This window comes from Pleurodeles waltl, chromosome 7, assembly GCF_031143425.1.
Source record: "Pleurodeles waltl isolate 20211129_DDA chromosome 7, aPleWal1.hap1.20221129, whole genome shotgun sequence".
In the NCBI taxonomy this organism is placed as follows: domain Eukaryota; kingdom Metazoa; phylum Chordata; class Amphibia; order Caudata; family Salamandridae; genus Pleurodeles; species Pleurodeles waltl.
Window position 1 is genome coordinate 1,530,465,900 of NC_090446.1, and position 16,602 is coordinate 1,530,482,501.

The window sequence follows — 16,602 nt, forward strand, 5'->3', positions numbered from 1 at the left end:
CCCAGGTGGAGGATTTGGCCACAGTGAAAGCTGACTTCTATGCAAGGGGACATATCTCCAACATTATTGGGGCTATTGATAGTACACATATTGCATTTGTCCCGCCTCCGGAGAAATGAACAGGTGTTCAGAAATTGAAAGAGCTTTCACTCGATGAATGTGCAGATAGTGTGCCTGGCGGACCAGTATATCAGTACATCTCCCATGTCAATGCAAAGTATCCTTGGGTGCATGATGCCTCTATCCTGAGGAATAGCAGCATCCCATATGTGATGGCTCAACTCCAGAGGCACCGGGTGTGGCTAATAGGTGAGCCCATGGTTCCCACCCAGTAAATGTTGGTGTATGGGTATGGTGTTGGCCATAAGGGTTAGTGTTTGGCTTACAGGTATCCCTCGATATTTGCAGGTGACTCTGGTTACCCCAACTTCTCATGGCTACTGACCCCTGTGAGGAATCCCAGGACATGGGCAAAAGGATGTTACAATGAGGCACATGGGCGAACAAGAAGAATAATAGAGAGGACATTTGTCCTCCTGGAGGCCAGGTTTCGTTGCCTCCATCTAACAGGTGGATCCCTGTACTACTCAACCAAGAAGGTGTGCCAGATCATCATGTTGCATGACCTTGCCTTGAGACGCCAGGTGCCTTTTCTGCAGGAGGATGAGGCTGGAGATGGGCAAGTGGCAGTAGTGGACCCTGTGGACAGTGAAGATGAGGAGGAAGAGGATGAGGAGAACAGCTATTATATGACAGTACTTCCAGTGACACACAGGTAAGACACTGTAACTTCACTTTGCATTGACAGTTTTGTATTTGACATTGTACATGGCAGGCAGATTCTCCCAATTCTATGGCCACTTACTGTACCCTTTGGCATCTCTATTTCCAGATATCTGTGCTCCACTTTGGCACCTGGTGTGTTGACTGCAGCCAACTACAGGTCATTCCTATGTATACATTACTGTACAGTTGTATTGCAGTGTTTAAACCTTGTTAAACAAATACATACTTAAATCATTTGACATACTTCATACTTTTATTTTTCAAAGGGTGTTTATTTAAGTGCTATTAAGTAGAAGGGGATGTGCAATGGACTGGGGTGATGGTGGAGGAATGTCCAGGATAGAGTCCAGTCTATTTGTATCACAGGTGCATTGTCCAAGGGGGCATAAGAAGTGGAGCAATGGCAGTTCAAGGTGGACAGGGTGACAGAGTGGGACACAGGGGTGAGTCTTATTTCCTGCCAGGGGTCTTGGCAATGTTCTCTGGCTTCTGCCTGGATTGCAGGGACCGTTTGCGAGGTGGTTCTCCTTCTGCAGGGGGAGGGGTGCTGGTGGCCTGTTGTTTCTGTGGCGGGCCTCCAGTCCACTAGCAGCTGCGGAGGTGGAGGGCGGTTCATCGGTGTGGCTAGTGTCAGGGGCCCGGTAGTGTGCCACGGCCTCCCTCATAGTGTTGGCCATGTCTGCCAACACCCCTGCAATGGTGACCAGGGTGGTGTGGATGTCCTTCAGATCCTCCCTGATCCCCAGGTACTGTCCCTCCTGCAGCTGCTGGGTCTCCTGCAACTTGTCTAGTATCTGGCCCATCATCTCCTAGCAATGGTGGTATGCTCCCAGGATGTTGGTGAGTGCCTCGTGGAGAGTTGGTTCCCTGGGCCTGTCCTTCCCCTGTCGCACATCAGTCCTACCAGCTTCCCTGTTATCCTTTGCCTCCGTCCCCTGAACCGTGTGCCCACTGCCACTGACCCCAGGTCCCTGATTGTCCTGTGTTTGTGGGGTTGCCTGGGGTCCCTGTAGTGGTGGACACACTGCTGATTGATGTGTCCCTAGGGACAGAGGTATGGGTCTGCTGGGTGGGTGCTATGCTTGTGTTTCCTGAGGGGGAGGCTCTGTGGTGGTATGGGACTGTGCCTGGGTAACTGACTGTCCGGAGATCCCTGATGAGCCAGGTTGGTCGTCCAGATCCAGACATCTAGAGCTGCTATCATCACTGTGGGCCTCTTCTGGGGGGGGACTGAATGTTGTTGGCACCTCCTCTCCGGTGACGTTGTGTGGGTTACCTGTGGGGATATAAATGCAGTGTTATTGTTTCTGCGTGTGACATCTTGTGCATGGGTGTGTTGCCCTGTATGGGTTGTGATTGCCCTGTCAGATTTGCCTTGTGTGAGTAGTGATTTTGTGGGCTAGGTGATTCTCTCTAATGTGCATGCTTTAGTGATGGGTGTCCATGCAGGGCTGTGAGTGATGTCCATGCATTGGTGGTGCATGCAGGGCTTGGTATTGGGGTGGGTGGGTTGTGATGGTGGGGTGTATGTGAGGTGGTGGGGTGATGGGGGTGAGGGTAGGGGTGGGGGTATGCGATGGCATACAGGTAGGGGGGGTGACAGTAATAGAGATTTGACTTGCCAGAGTCCAGTCCTCCTGCTACTCCTGCCAGGGCCTCAGGATGCAGTATTGCCAAGACTTGCTCCTCCCATGTTGTTAGTTGTGGGGGAGGAGGCGGGGTCCACCGTCAGTCCTCTGTACAGCTATCTGGTGTCTTGCTGCAATGGAACGTACCTTCCCCCGTAGGTCGTTCCACCTCTTCCTGATGTCATCCCTTGTTCTGGGGTGCTGTCCCACGGCATTGACCCTGTTCACGATTCTCCACCATAGCTCCATCTTCCTAGCAATGGATGTGTGCTGCACCTGTGATCCAAATAGCTGTGGCTCTACCCTGAAGATTTCCTCCACCATGACCCTTAGCTCCTCCTCTGAGAACCTGCGGTGTCTTTGTGGTGCCATGGATGTAGTGTGTGTGGTGTGTGTGAGGGTGTGTGAGGGTGATGTGTTGGGGTGTGTGCTGTAAGGTGTGTGGATGGTGTATGGGTGATGGTGTTATGAGGCTCTGGTTCTGTGGGTGCTCTTGGTGTCTCTCTCTATCTCTGTTGTCAATTTATTTGAGTCATAAAGGGTTGTGGGTAGTGTGGGAGTGTGTTTTATAGTGGTGTGGGTGGGGTGTTTGTATGTGTGTCAGGTGTGTGTAGTTTGAATTGTCCAATGTAGTGTTGTGTTGTTAGGTTGTGTGTATTTTGAGCGCAGCGGTATGTACCGCCAAAGGTTTACCGCGGTTGAATGTCCGCCGCGGTGATTAGTGGGTCATAATGCTGTGGGCGTAGTTATGATGGCGTAACGGTGTGGGTTTTGCTACCTCCACTTTATCTCTGACCTTTGGGCTGGCGGACTTGTGTGTGTGTGTCTGTATAGTGACGGATTGCTATGTGTGGGTCATAATATGTGTAGCGGTAAACCGCTGCAGCGGCTTTATGTTGGCGGCAGTCAGCATGGCGGCAAGCAGGACTTACTGCCAATGTCATAAGGAGGGCCTTAATGATGGAGACCTAGCATTCAGAAACCACAGACGCTTTTCTCTGTCCTTGAGTCTTCGTGTGAAAGTATGACAGATGATGACGTTTGTGGGCACATGTCCAGACTTCTGGAGACAAAAACACATTTTTTTTGTGTGGATCTGCTGGGAAGATCCTTCTTGCTCTACACATTGTACAAGGCTTAAAAAGAGAAAACTTCACACTGCTAAAAATGTACAAATTGAATCTGTGCTGTTTTAAGTGTACATTGGTTGGACGGCAGGGGTTGTTTTTATTTGATTTTGGTGGCCGTGTTCAGTGGCATTTACTTCCTACCCACCAAGACACCTAGAGCTGCCATTTTGAGACAGAGCTCTAGGTGTCAGAAACAGTCCGGCCTGGCTAGAATGACCAACCAGGTCGCGGATGCGCTGCTGGCGTGTCAAAGGCAAGCCCATCTCTGCCCGTCCACATCCGCATCCAGCCGGGGACCAGAATCCCGGCCCGTACTCCATTAGGCGACTAGTATACATGACAGAGGAATTGCTGCAGCCTAATAAAGGTATAAGAAAAAAGTAGCAGGCACACTTCAGCGCCACATAAGCTACCCTCCTTCTGTAAGGAATGCAACATCAAATTGGGGAACCGTAAACCCCACCTAGCCGACTCAAAACCATTAAATAGTGCACACCACACCCCTAGGGTCCTTATGTATTTGCTCAGCTGCAGACCGCTGCCCAAACATAGCTCAGAGCTATCTCCCTGGAAGAAACATGGCTCAGAGGACTCAACACCAGAGATAGTGATGTCCCAGCTACTATATAGCTAGGTGTGAGAGAAAGGATAGAAGGGGCGGTGGTAGAGCCATAATCTTCAAAGAATGTTTGCACCCACTGATCTCAAGGATAGAGAGAGCCTTAAATTTTCACTTGAGCTCCCTCCCACCTTCACTTTCTGGGGTATTCTTACATATTGTCCCCCAGGGTCTGCCTGACAATTTGTCCACCTGCTACCTGCAATAGCCACTGAATGCAGTCTCCAGAAAGCTAACTTCACGCTGCTAGGAGAACTCAGTCTACATTTTGAGGGAAACGGTGGTGAAGAGGCAAAAATCCTAGCCCAGGATCTGGCGGGTCTACAATTAAAACAAATCATTAAAACACCAACACATTGTCGGGGTCACCTTGTTAACCCGGTCTTCACCAGCATCATGAGCATGGCCACACACGAGGCAATTCCAAACCTGTAGTCTGATTACTGCATGGTACCCTTCAGGCCATACGGAGGAGCTGCACCTGCCTGTAAGTTCCTAGTATATGGTACTTAAGTAACCAGGGCATTGGTACACCAGTTGCCCCCCGCCCCCTCCCCCCCGGGCTGCAGCATGTATTTCGCCACCCATTGGAGCCCATGCAAATTGTGCCTGCAGGCCTGCTATTTGCATCCTGCGTGAAGTGGTGCAAGTACCCTTTTAATGCTGGTCACTACACCAAGTAATTGTAAGTCACCCCTATGGTAGGCCCTTCCTGCCGTAAGGGCAGGGTGCAGGTCCCTGTGTGTGTGGGCACCCCTGAAAGAGCAGAGGCGACCCTACGAACTCCAGTACCAATTCCCTGAACTTCTAAGTACGGGGAAGCCATTTTAGCCATGTACTGGCCACAGGTACCTGTGGTCCAGCTACATAATGATCCTAGGCACCGCAACCACTGCTTGACTCCACAGGAACCGTACAAGACTGCAACACCGAGATGATCTCCCCTTGCAACATTATTTCTGCGGCTTCCGTCAGACATTTGCAACATTTGCGCAGCTGTGCATTCTCTGGGGTCAGCATGACTTCAGCTGCACCAAAGAAGCATAAAGCAATCTCCCTTGGAGTAAAGGAGTCACACCCCTGCATCCGCAGGCACCTAAGACAACGACGTCCAGCTGCTGGGATCTGCTGTCCACAGGATCTGCTTGGATCCTCCAACACAGGATGCTTTAGGGCCGCTGTTACTGCTGCTCAGATGTGATAGCTGCCCTGCCTGTGGGCCTTCTGTTTGCAGCCCCTTCTCTCCTGAAGGATCCTGTAAACTGGAGTCCCCCCATGGCCTTCACAGTGTCATCCTTCTTTATCAGTGTAGGGTATCATCTACTGCATGTCTGAATCCAGCGTTGCCTGTAAAGGGCATGTTGATTATTGACGCTTGTACCCCTGCTTTGAACCCAGATAGTCTGAGCCAGGCATGTCTCTTGAGCGTTGTACCAGTACACATCTGTCTACTAGGTATGCCTGCTGCACCCAGGGTTGGATTCAAGACAGGTGATGGCAATGTTACTGCCGTTGCCGTGGCCAGGTCTCTGAAGGTCAAAGAGGCTATGGAGCATTAATAGGTATAGAGTTTCTTTTGTGATGGCATTAATGTTTCCAGTAGGAAGCATGCTTCTTTCTCCTCTTCAACCGCACCTCGTAAGTGTCTGCAACCCTGTTGATGAGGCTGTTGTACAGAGATAGGTCATTGGGTGGTGAAGGCCTCGAAGGATAGCTTTCTATCCCTTCTTCTGGAGACTCGGCCTGTAGATGCTGCCATGTGTCCTCAAACTGCCTTTCTTCGTTGAACACTGCAGTTTCTTCCACCTCAAGCTCCTAGAACTTCTCCTGTTCCTCTCCCTATGGCTTTTGGGTTACCGAGCCCACCATATCTAACTTATCGTCCTCAACCTCTATGGCTGTCTAAGGTTTGGTCAGAATGAGAAGCTCCCTCAAGGAGTCATCAAAATCCTTTTTCCCATTGAAGCAGTGCCGTCATCTTGTCCTTTAGTCTTTGCTTCTTTTGCTCGACCTTGAGCGCTTTTTGTTCGGCATCGAGCACTGACAGTGTTCTCTTTTTTGACCTTATGAGCTATCCAAACCTCAGGACTTTGCTTTTCTCTCTTGCTCCCTCTCAAGCAGGTATCTGCTTCGAAGGTCGTGTTGATGACTTGCCCCCATTTGTATCCTTTGGTTGGGACCAGCGTGGCTCTTTCTACTTGTGCTGACCTTCGGTGGTCTGATGTCCTCTCTTGCTCCCTCTCAAGCAGGTATCTGCGTCGAAGGTTGTGTGATGAATTGCCCCCATCTGTATCCTTTGGTTGGGACCAGCATGGCTCTTTCTATTTGTGCTGACCTTCGGTGGTCTGATGTCTATATGCAGAGGCCACCTTCGAGGTCTTGAAGTTCGAGAACTTAGGGGGTCATTCCGACCCCGGCAGGCGGCGGGCACCGCCCGCCGGGTGGAGACCGCCAGAAGACCGCACTGCGGTCAAATGACCGCGGCGGTCATTCTGACTTTCCCGCTGGGCGGGCGGGCGACCGCCAAAAGGCCGCCCGCCCGCCCAGCGGGAAAGCCCCAGCAACGATGAAGCCGGCTCCGAATGGAGCCGGCGGAGTTGCTGGTGTACGACGGTGCAGTGGCACCCGTCGCGATTTTCAGTGTCTGCTAGGCAGACACTGAAAATCATTATGGGGCCCTGTTAGGGGGCCCCTGCACTGCCCATGCCTGTGGCATGGGCAGTGCAGGGGCCCCCAGGGGCCCCACAACACCCGTTCCCGCCATCCTGTTCCTGGCGGTTTATACTGCCAGAACCAGGATGGCGGGAAGGGGGTCGGAATCCCCATGGCGGTGCTGCGAGCAGCGCCGCTATGGAGGATTCTTTGGGGCAGGGGTAAACCGGTGGGAAACCGCCGGTTGCCCTTTTCTGACCGCGGCTTTACCGCCGCGGTCAGAATTGCCCATGAAGCACCGCCAGCCTGTTGGCGGTGCTTCCGCAGCACTCTGCCCTGGCGGTTTTCAACCGCCAGGGTCAGAATGACCACCTTAGTGTCCATGCCTTCCAGCAGGTTACCCTAAGTCTTTTGTGTTCTCTACATCCTTTGCTGCCTTACTCGACGGTTGCCTCTATTCGGCATCGGATGCAAAGACTTTGTCGTTTGACTCCTCTGCTTGTGCTGTTTCCGTCCCCCGATGGTCTCCTCATCATCACTGGATTAGCTGAGGTCTTTAAGCAATTCCTGCGTCTTCTGAGTGCTCGCCATGGTGTATTGCTCTAGCTCCTATCAGAGTCATACCTTGAGTGTTTTCAGTTCAAACTCTGATCAGGCCTTGTTGCTGTGATCCCTCGGCAGAAAGTTTGCATACTATTTTGGGGGTCTCAGTGCAAATTTGTGGTTTAGTTTAGTTTTTTGGATTTATAGAGCGCATAGTTACCCAAGGAAATCCCAGCGCTAACAGCAGCAGAAATCACGTACAGGAGGGTAGACAAAAGTTAGTTACAAAAAAAAATAGTTTAAATTTTTTTCCTGAAGAGTCGCTCTGAGGATTCATGGCGGAGCTCCAAAGGAAGGGCATTCCAGAGACAGGCAGCCTTACTAGAGAAGGAGTTGCTATCCCAGGCTCTCTTGGACCGAAAAATATGGACATACCTAAGAGAGGAAGACCGTAGGCTCCTAGATGGAGTATATAGGAAAATCTGTTTTCTTAAGAAAGTTGGACCCCTACCATGTAGGGCCCTGTGAACAATACAAAGTGATTTAAAGTGAATCCGCTCCTTGATGGGGAGCCAGTGGAGAGTAGAAATAGCCGGTTTGGCAGAAGAATATTTTGGTAATTGAATAAGAAGCCTGGCTGCTGCATTTTGCACTCTCTGCAGCTTCTTTATTACGTAAAGCGGAGAGCTAAGGAACAAGGGGGCATATTTATACTCCGTTTGCGCCGAATTTGCGTCGTTTTTTTCGACGCAAATTCGGCGCAAAACTAACGCCATATTTATACTTTCGCGTTAGACGCGTCTAGCGCCAAAGTATGAGGAATGAGCGTCATTTTTTTGCGTGAACGCCTTCCTTGCGTTAATGAGATGCAAGGTAGGCGTTCCCGTCCAAAAAAATGACTGCGACACAAATGCGTGGTATTTATACTCCCGGGCAAAAATCACGCCCGGGAGTAGGATGGGGCAAAAAACCCCGCATTTGCGCCTCTTTTTAACGCCTGGGTCAGGGCAGGCGTTAAGGGACCTGTGGGCTCAAAATGAGCCCACAGCTGCCCTCCCATGCCCCCAGGGACCCCCCCTGTCACCCTTGCCCACCCCAGGAGGACACCCAAGGATGGAGGGACCCATCCCAAGGACATTCAGGTAAGTTCAGGTAAGTATAATTTTTTATTTTTTTAATATTTTTTTTTGGCATAGGGGGGCCTGATTTGTGCCCCCCTACATGCCTCAATGCCCAATGACCATGCCCAGGGGAAATAAGTCCCCTGGGCATGGCCATTGGGCAAGGGGGCATGACTCCTGTCTTTACTAAGACAGGAGTCATGTAAATGGCGTCTGGGCGTCGTTAAAAATGGCGCAAATCGGGTGGAGGCGATTTTTTAGCGTCAACCTGACTTGCACCATTTTTAAGACGCCCTAACGCCATTTTCCCCAACGCCGGCGCTGCCTGGTGTACGTGGTTTTTTTCCACGCACACCAGGCAGCGCCGGTCTGCTAGCGCCGGCTAACGCCATTCATTAAATGCGGCGCCCGCATGGCGCTTCAGAATGGCGTTAGCCGGCGCTAAACTTTTTGACGCTAAACTGCGTTAGCGCAGTTTAGCGTCAAAAAGTATAAATACGGGCCAAGGAGTTTCCGTAGTCAAGCCGGGAAAGAATTAAAGCTTGAATAAGAATTCTTCTGGCGGTGGGAGGGAGAAGGGTGAGAATCTTCCTAAACGCACGTGGGAGACCGAAACAAGTGGAGGAAACTTTATTGGCTTGAGAGTCCATAGTAAGCCGAGGATCAAGCCACACGCCCAGACTCTTAACCTGTGTTTTGGGCGGGGGAAGATTGTTAAAAGTATCTGAGAATGATGAAAGAGGGAAGGCAGGGGAACCATTGCCTAGGACCAAAACTTCCGACTTCCCATCGTTGGTTTGGATTTGATCATCCAATTAGTGATATCCCTCATGCAGCAGGAGAGGTTATCCACAGACGAGTCTCCAGAGCTGGAGAGGGACACCACCAATTGCGTGTCGTCTGCATAAGTGACCAATGAGAGGTTGTGAGGAGCGATCACTTTGGCTAACGGGGACAGATAAACATTGAAAAGAGTGGGACTAAGAGAGGAGCCCTGGGGGACTCCACAGGTCAATGGGAAAGTATCAGAGAAAAAAGTGCGGTCCAGAACTTGAAAGGATCTACCTTTGAGAAAAGAGGAGAGCCAGGACAGAGAAGATCCTCCTACCCCTATTTCTGAAAGTCTGCAGCAAAGGAGATCGTGATCGACTGTGTCGAAGGCTGCACTCAGATCAAGCAAGATAATAGCCACGAGTCCCTTGATCTAAGAGCTGACGAGCCGACTCAGTTACAGTAAGAAGGGCTGACTCGGTGCTATGAAAGGCTCTAAAGCCCATTTGGGTGGGATGTAGGAGCTCATGGCTCTCAAGATAGCAGGTTAGTTCAGAATTGACATGCTTCTCCAGGATCTTGGCAGCGATAGGAAGGAGGGCAATGGGTCTGTAACTTTCTGGTAGGGTCAAGTTTGGGTTTCTTCAGTAGAGGCTCAAAAACAACATGTTTAAAAGACTGAGGGAGGGAACCAGAAGATAGAGAATAGTTCAGAATTTTAGTAAGCGGAGGAACAATAGTATCCGATACCCGTAAAAGAACAGAAGGAGGGGCAGGGTCCAAGGGAGAACCAGATTTAATTTTGGACAAAAGGTCGTCAGTTATCACATCAGTGAGAGGGGTGAAAGTAGTTAATGAGACTCCTTCAGAGAGAAGATCTAAGGCCTGGCAAATAGGGAGCAGATTCAATGGGGTGGGGAACCCAGAGTATATACTGGTGATTTATCCTGAAAATATGATGCCAGTAGATTACTGTGGGTGACAGAAGCTTCAGTCATGGGGGCAGATATGGGAGGTGTAGTGAGTTCTTTAAAAATTTGAAAGATTTCTTTCTGGGGGCATGAGGAATTTTCTATTTTTTCACCGTAATAGGTGGACTGGGCAATTTTGATATTGTGGTGGTAAACTCTGATAGACTGTCTATAAATATCTCTAGCAGAGAGAATGTAGTTTTTCAGCCACAGCCTCTCTAACTTTTTGCAGTTCTTCCTAAGTTCAAGAAGGGAGGGAGAAAACCAAGGTTTGGGTTTATGAGAAGATTTTCTTACTCTAGGTTTAAAGGGTAAAATAACATCCAAGGAGGATAAAATCCATTTATCAAATGAGTCTGCCGATTCTGGAACAAGAGAGTTATTGGTTGTACAAAGGGCCCGGAGGGCACTACGCCATTCCTCCAGGTCCAATTTTGACCAGATACGCCCAGACGTTGAAGAACTAAGGGGCTGATCCAGGATAACATCATAAGGGAAAATGAAGGATAGAAGGAAGTGATCAGTCCATATTAGTGGCAAAGGGGGAGCAGCCGTCAGGTTAGCAATATTATTAAAAATAAGATCTAGAGTATGGCCTTTCAGGTGCGTAGGGCCAATTGCGTGCTGGGTTAATTGAAGTGCCGAAAGGGAAGTTATTAATAATTTGGCAGAGGGGCAATCCAATTTATCAAGGTGAATGTTAAAATCTCCTAGAATTGTTAAATTAGAGAATTTGCAAATATGGCTGGCTGCAATCTCAGGTAAGGTGACCAGAAAGTGGGAAACAGGCCCAGGGGGTCGATAGAGCAGGATTCCTGAAAAAGTGAAGGTAGAGGACGGGTATAATGAAAACATCAGGCTCTCGCAATCAGGAATGTCAGAGGGTGAAATGGTGCACTTAATAGTAGTTTTATGAATAATAGCTATTCCCCCACACCTGGTGACAGGTCTATCTAGATGTAGCATAGAGTATGTAGAGGGCAGAGAGTTACAAATGTCCACTGTAGAATCATCGTCCAACCAGGTTTCCTTAAGGAATAGAACATCGGGCAGGAGTTCTTCCAGGAGAGTATGAATGTTTAAGGAGAGGGCTGGAAGGGAGCGGCAGTTGAGTAACATCATTCTGCCAAGGTGAGGGAGGGGGACGTCAGAGGACGTTGGTTGCAGAACAGTCCACGAACAGTGTGGGCATGGGAGGAAGGGAAGGGGACTCATATTACTATGGAGGGAAGGACAGGGGTCAGTGGTTCTGAGTGCCTGCAGCTGCGAAGAGGAATAGACTAACCTGGTGGGGGTGCGAAGGGCAGCATCTCTGGGTGCTCCAGGGCACGGACGGGTGCAGACGGGCTTGCCTTTGGTGCGCCTTCGGCGCGCCAGCTTCGCGCGTCCGCTGCGCGGCCGCGGCCCGTCAGTCATTAAATACTGACGTCTGGCAGCCTCAGCCGGCTTCCAAAAAACAACTAGACCGCACGCCTAAAAAGATGGCGGTCTCAAATGTCCCAACCTGGAAGGGGGAGAGAACAGAGCAGCCGGTAGCCACTGAACACGGGCTCCGGTGCTCACAATACAAATTAAATGCACAGAATAGAATAACAGATTAAAACATTAAGAGCATTAAAAACCATTAAAATCAGGCCAAGAGTCAAAAATTAAGGGAGCCTACTAGTAATATCTGCTGCTGCGCGGCCGGCGCCCGTCAGTCATTAAATACTGACGTATGGCAGCCTCAGCCGGCTTCCAAGAAACAACTAGACCGCACGCCTAAAAAGATGGCGGTCTCAAATGTCCCAACCCGGAAGGGGGAGAGAAGAGAGCTGCCGGTAGCCACTGAACACGGGCTCCGGTGCTCACAATAAAAATTAAATGCACAGAATAGAATAACAGATTAAAACATTAAGAGCATTAAAAACCATTAAAATCAGGCCAAGAGTCAAAAATTAAGGGAGCCTACTCGTAATATCTGCTGCTGCGCGGCCGGCGCCCGTCAGTCATTAAATACTGACGTATGGCAGCCTCAGCCGGCTTCCAAAAAAAACAACTAGACCGCACGCCTAAAAAGATGGCGGTCTCAAATGTCCCAACCCGGAAGGGGGAGAGAACAGAGCAGCCGGTAGCCACTGAACACGGGCTCCGGTGCTCACAATACAAATTAAATGCACAGAATAGAATAACAGATTAAAACATTAAGAGCATTAAAAACCATTAAAATCAGGCCAAGAGTCAAAAATTAAGGGAGCCTACTCGTAATATCTGCTACTTCTGCGCGGCCGGCGCCCGTCAGTCATTAAATACTGACGTATGGCAGCCTCAGCCGGCTTCCAAAAAACAACTAGACCGCACGCCTAAAAAGATGGCGGTCTCAAATGTCCCAACCCGGAAGGGGGAGAGAACAGAGCAGCCGGTAGCCACTGAACACGGGCTCCGGTGCTCACAATAAAAATTAAATGCACAGAATAGAATAACAGATTAAAACATTAAGAGCATTAAAAACCATTAAAATCAGGCCAAGAGTCAAAAATTAAGGGAGCCTACTCGTAATATCTGCTGCTATGGTGGCAGTTGGGACAGAATTTAAAGGGGATATTTTCCTTGACCCTTTCCTGCCTCTCCCCTCTTCATTCTCCAACTATATGGTTCTTACCGGCGGGGAACCCCATTGAGATCAAGGCGGCTCCCCCTCTCAGCTTTTAGATTTTCTTGTAGTTGTTGGTGATTTTTGCTTATTTTCCAACTTTTAGTCTTTTTTTTCTCACAAATTCTTCAGCGCTCCCCCGTTGTGCCTCAAAAAGAAGCTGAAGATGGCAACCACGCACAGACACTTCCGGGGTCTTCCGCTCTTTGTCATACAAGGGATGGACTTACCACCACAGTGGTTGACAACGCCCACAAACCTCCTCCCTGCAACCTCCCGTTTCTAGACCCAACCACTAGATGGCAGAATAATGCACAGAATCCACAATAGGATGCCTGGTGCAAAACTATGGTTTCAAATACTTATCTCTAGAACGGAAGAACAAATGTCTTGTACAGGGATGTTTGAATTCCATCTTCTGATAAGAGCCGATCTGTTAAGGGGACTTGCCCAAAGAAGAATGGGTGTTGCGGTGCTGGGGAAAGACTCCAGGCCATTAGAGAGGATCTTGCCCAGAGAAGCATGTGTGCGAGGCTGGCGGAACATAGTGATATGGAGCTGCAGCTCAGCAAGACTGGACAAAAGGCACGAGCTTCAGAGGAATGGAAAAAAGGTGCCTCCCTTTCACTACTTCCACACTGGAATCGTTCATCGATTCACTTGCTAGAATTGTTCCCAGTCATCAGCCTGGTAGCCCCAACCCCAGTTAGTCAATGACCTATTACAATCCTATAACACTGAAACTGTTGCATACTATTCACATTCAATACAAAGTACTTTTAACTCAAATTCCAGCCAATCAGACAGTACTCTCAGCGTTCCGACAGATGTTTCCAGTTAACAGACCTTCCAGCTTGTTATGTTTAAAACTCAACAAATTAAGTCTCATGAATAGGGGAGATGGGTGGCTCACACGTGAATCTATGAGATTCAAATTCTGGAGAGCCGAAGTTACAGGATTTTTTTTTTTCCTTTTCTTACAATGGATCTTTCATAGATTCACATGCTTGAATTAAAATTATCAAAGCACTACAAACCAAAGTGATGGCACAAGCTTACCTTATGAAAAAAGGCTCCTCAGCACTGCTCATCCCACTCTTTCCTTATTCCATCTGCACATTGATGCAGTAATGTCTTGTGAAAGCATCTGGCAGCCTGGGGTGGAATGTACATGTGGGAGCAGGGTCAGTGCTGAATGACTAAAGGCAGGCTCTATGTAGAATGGCACAATGGGCGAGGGATGAGGGGTTGGAGTACTTGCCAGCGGTTTACAGTACTTGCAGCCCTCTCCCATCACTTGTGTGCTTCATGTAACAGCCCGTGTAGCCAAGGGTATGTCCAGATGTGGATTCCTACCTTGCTTGTCACAGGATCCAAGCTACATCTCATTGATCGGGCCTAACACGCCTGAAACCAGCCTGAGGGGTGCTGGTGCTCCTTTCTGGAGGGTGGCTTGCCTAGTATCTAAGATTTAACTCATGGGAAACAGAGTCAGTACTGATTACCATATGACAGGTCTCTGTCTAGACTGACAGTGAATAAGCAATGGCACGTCACAATTATACCTAGAGTAATTGCTAATGGTTTGGACTATTTGCAAGCATTTCCCCATCCCTTTTGTGCATTTTAATTATCAGCCTAGCCTTTTTCATTTGGCAAAATCTGAGCCCCCTTTTAATGTATAGTGAGTGCAATGCTCTTTCTACTGCTGTGTTGAGATTTAAAAAATAACATTGGAAGTGAAATATCTTGTTTCTAATGAAAAGAAAAAAAGAAACTTTAGGAATGATTTTTGAGACAGCTGCCAATGTCACCTTAACTTTGGAAAAACAAAACTGTTTCTTTACAATACAGAACCTGGGGTTTTCTCAGCCTCCTAGCTGGGTTGTATTCCTTTACCTCTTCTCTCCATTAAATTGTCCTTAACTGCCGTTAACCTCTACCCTCTCCTTAATGTTAAAATTACCCTTGACGCCCTTTCCCTCCACTGATCCCTAAAATTACCCTTACCTCTAATCATCCCTAAATCTCCCTTACCTCCCTTTATCTCTACCTGTCCCTTAGCCTTCAAAATCACACACAACTCTTTACCTAGTTCTCTTTTTTGGATAAAAAATGTCATTAAAAAAATGTAACTGTGTGGTAAAGGTTAAAACCAATAGTATATACTAACCTTTGTGGTACTTGCCTGTGTGGAAAAATCATGCGCGGTAAAGACTGCATTGTAAAGGTGGTTTCTCTCCTGGCAGACGTAAGACCTTTGGAAATTGGCTCAAATTGTGATGACATTTATGTTGTCAAAACAGTATTCAGTTTCGAGTCAGGTGACAGTTTAGTGTTAGGAAGAAGGGTCCTTTGTTTGGAGTTCTTGAGATTGCTACCAGGCGTTAACTGATGTGAAGGATAGCCCAAACTTGGCCAATTTCAAGAGGTGGTAGAGGAGTGTGAATATTTCCAGCAGACTCTATTTTTCTCTTCTCGTCCACAAAACAAACAGTTTCCATTTTATGATAAGTTTTATAAGCAGAAGGGGCTCTAACTGCTTTCAAAATCTGCTTACAATCCTCAGGCCTCAGTAAGTGACTGTCTAAATCCCGATGAGCCACGATGTTAACTGAAGAGGCTGCGGGTTGCGTTAAGTGCTTGCTCAATGGTCCTTAAATGCAGCTGGACACCTGCTTAAAGCCAAACTGGTGTTAGCACAAATGTGGTCCATGACTCCATATACTAAGGTTGACAGTCAACACTAGGATTAAAATTACAATTGCTTTGCAATGTCTCCTCTTCATCTCGCGTAATACCCTGGAAATCAGAGGTGTTGTGTAGAAGAATTTACCCATCCAGCTTACTGTGAAGGAGTCTCCTTATCAATTTAAGCAAAATCATCTGCTTTGAAATAAGTAACTTTGGCCTATAGCAAACATCCCACTGCAGAGTCTCACCTAATCCATAGCCTTTCTTCTTCCTCCTATGACAGAAGCGCCTTGTTTTACCCATGCTTGCAGATTGAATATGATAGAGCGTTCCGTACTAATAATTTACCCGTACTTGGACGCTCTTTAGGCCGATGAATCTTTTGGCTAAGTGGGACTCTCTTCACCCGAGATCAGTCAATTTAATCAAATCAATAATCAATAACGAACATAAGCAATACCCTGATCAACATAACACTTAACAATTAATCCAGAATACATTTCGGCGAACCCTGACCTTTCAGTTAGGAATAACCACACCAGTTTATTCAAAGTTAGTGAATTTATTTCCCTATATTAACAAAGCTAGCACAATATAGATGTGTCTCAACACCAAATGATATACGTAAATGAACATTAATAGCTGTCCATAACGGCGAAACAGGTGCAATCTATGCAGCATTTGAATAACAAGGCATTCGATAATAGCAATGCAAATCACTAATACTATAATCTGTAATGAACTAATTGCATACATTTAGTCAGCATAACAAGGTCTCAAATTGCATCGTGCAACAAAAGGAATCCTCATCTAACCTCAAATTAGCATCGGCATGTGGGACTTCATGCAAACACAATTTAGCAACATTAATTTGGAAAACTACTAACTAGGGCTCTTATCAAAAATCAGCAGTTGGTTACCTAAAAGAAACACAATGCAATTGTACAATGTCCTTTCATATTTACCAATTACAATCAGCATTCAAGGAAGTCTTCGTCTCACAGGTACCGTTTCTCGATCAGCATGGGACGGGGCAAAGGGGCAGGGGTAGACGG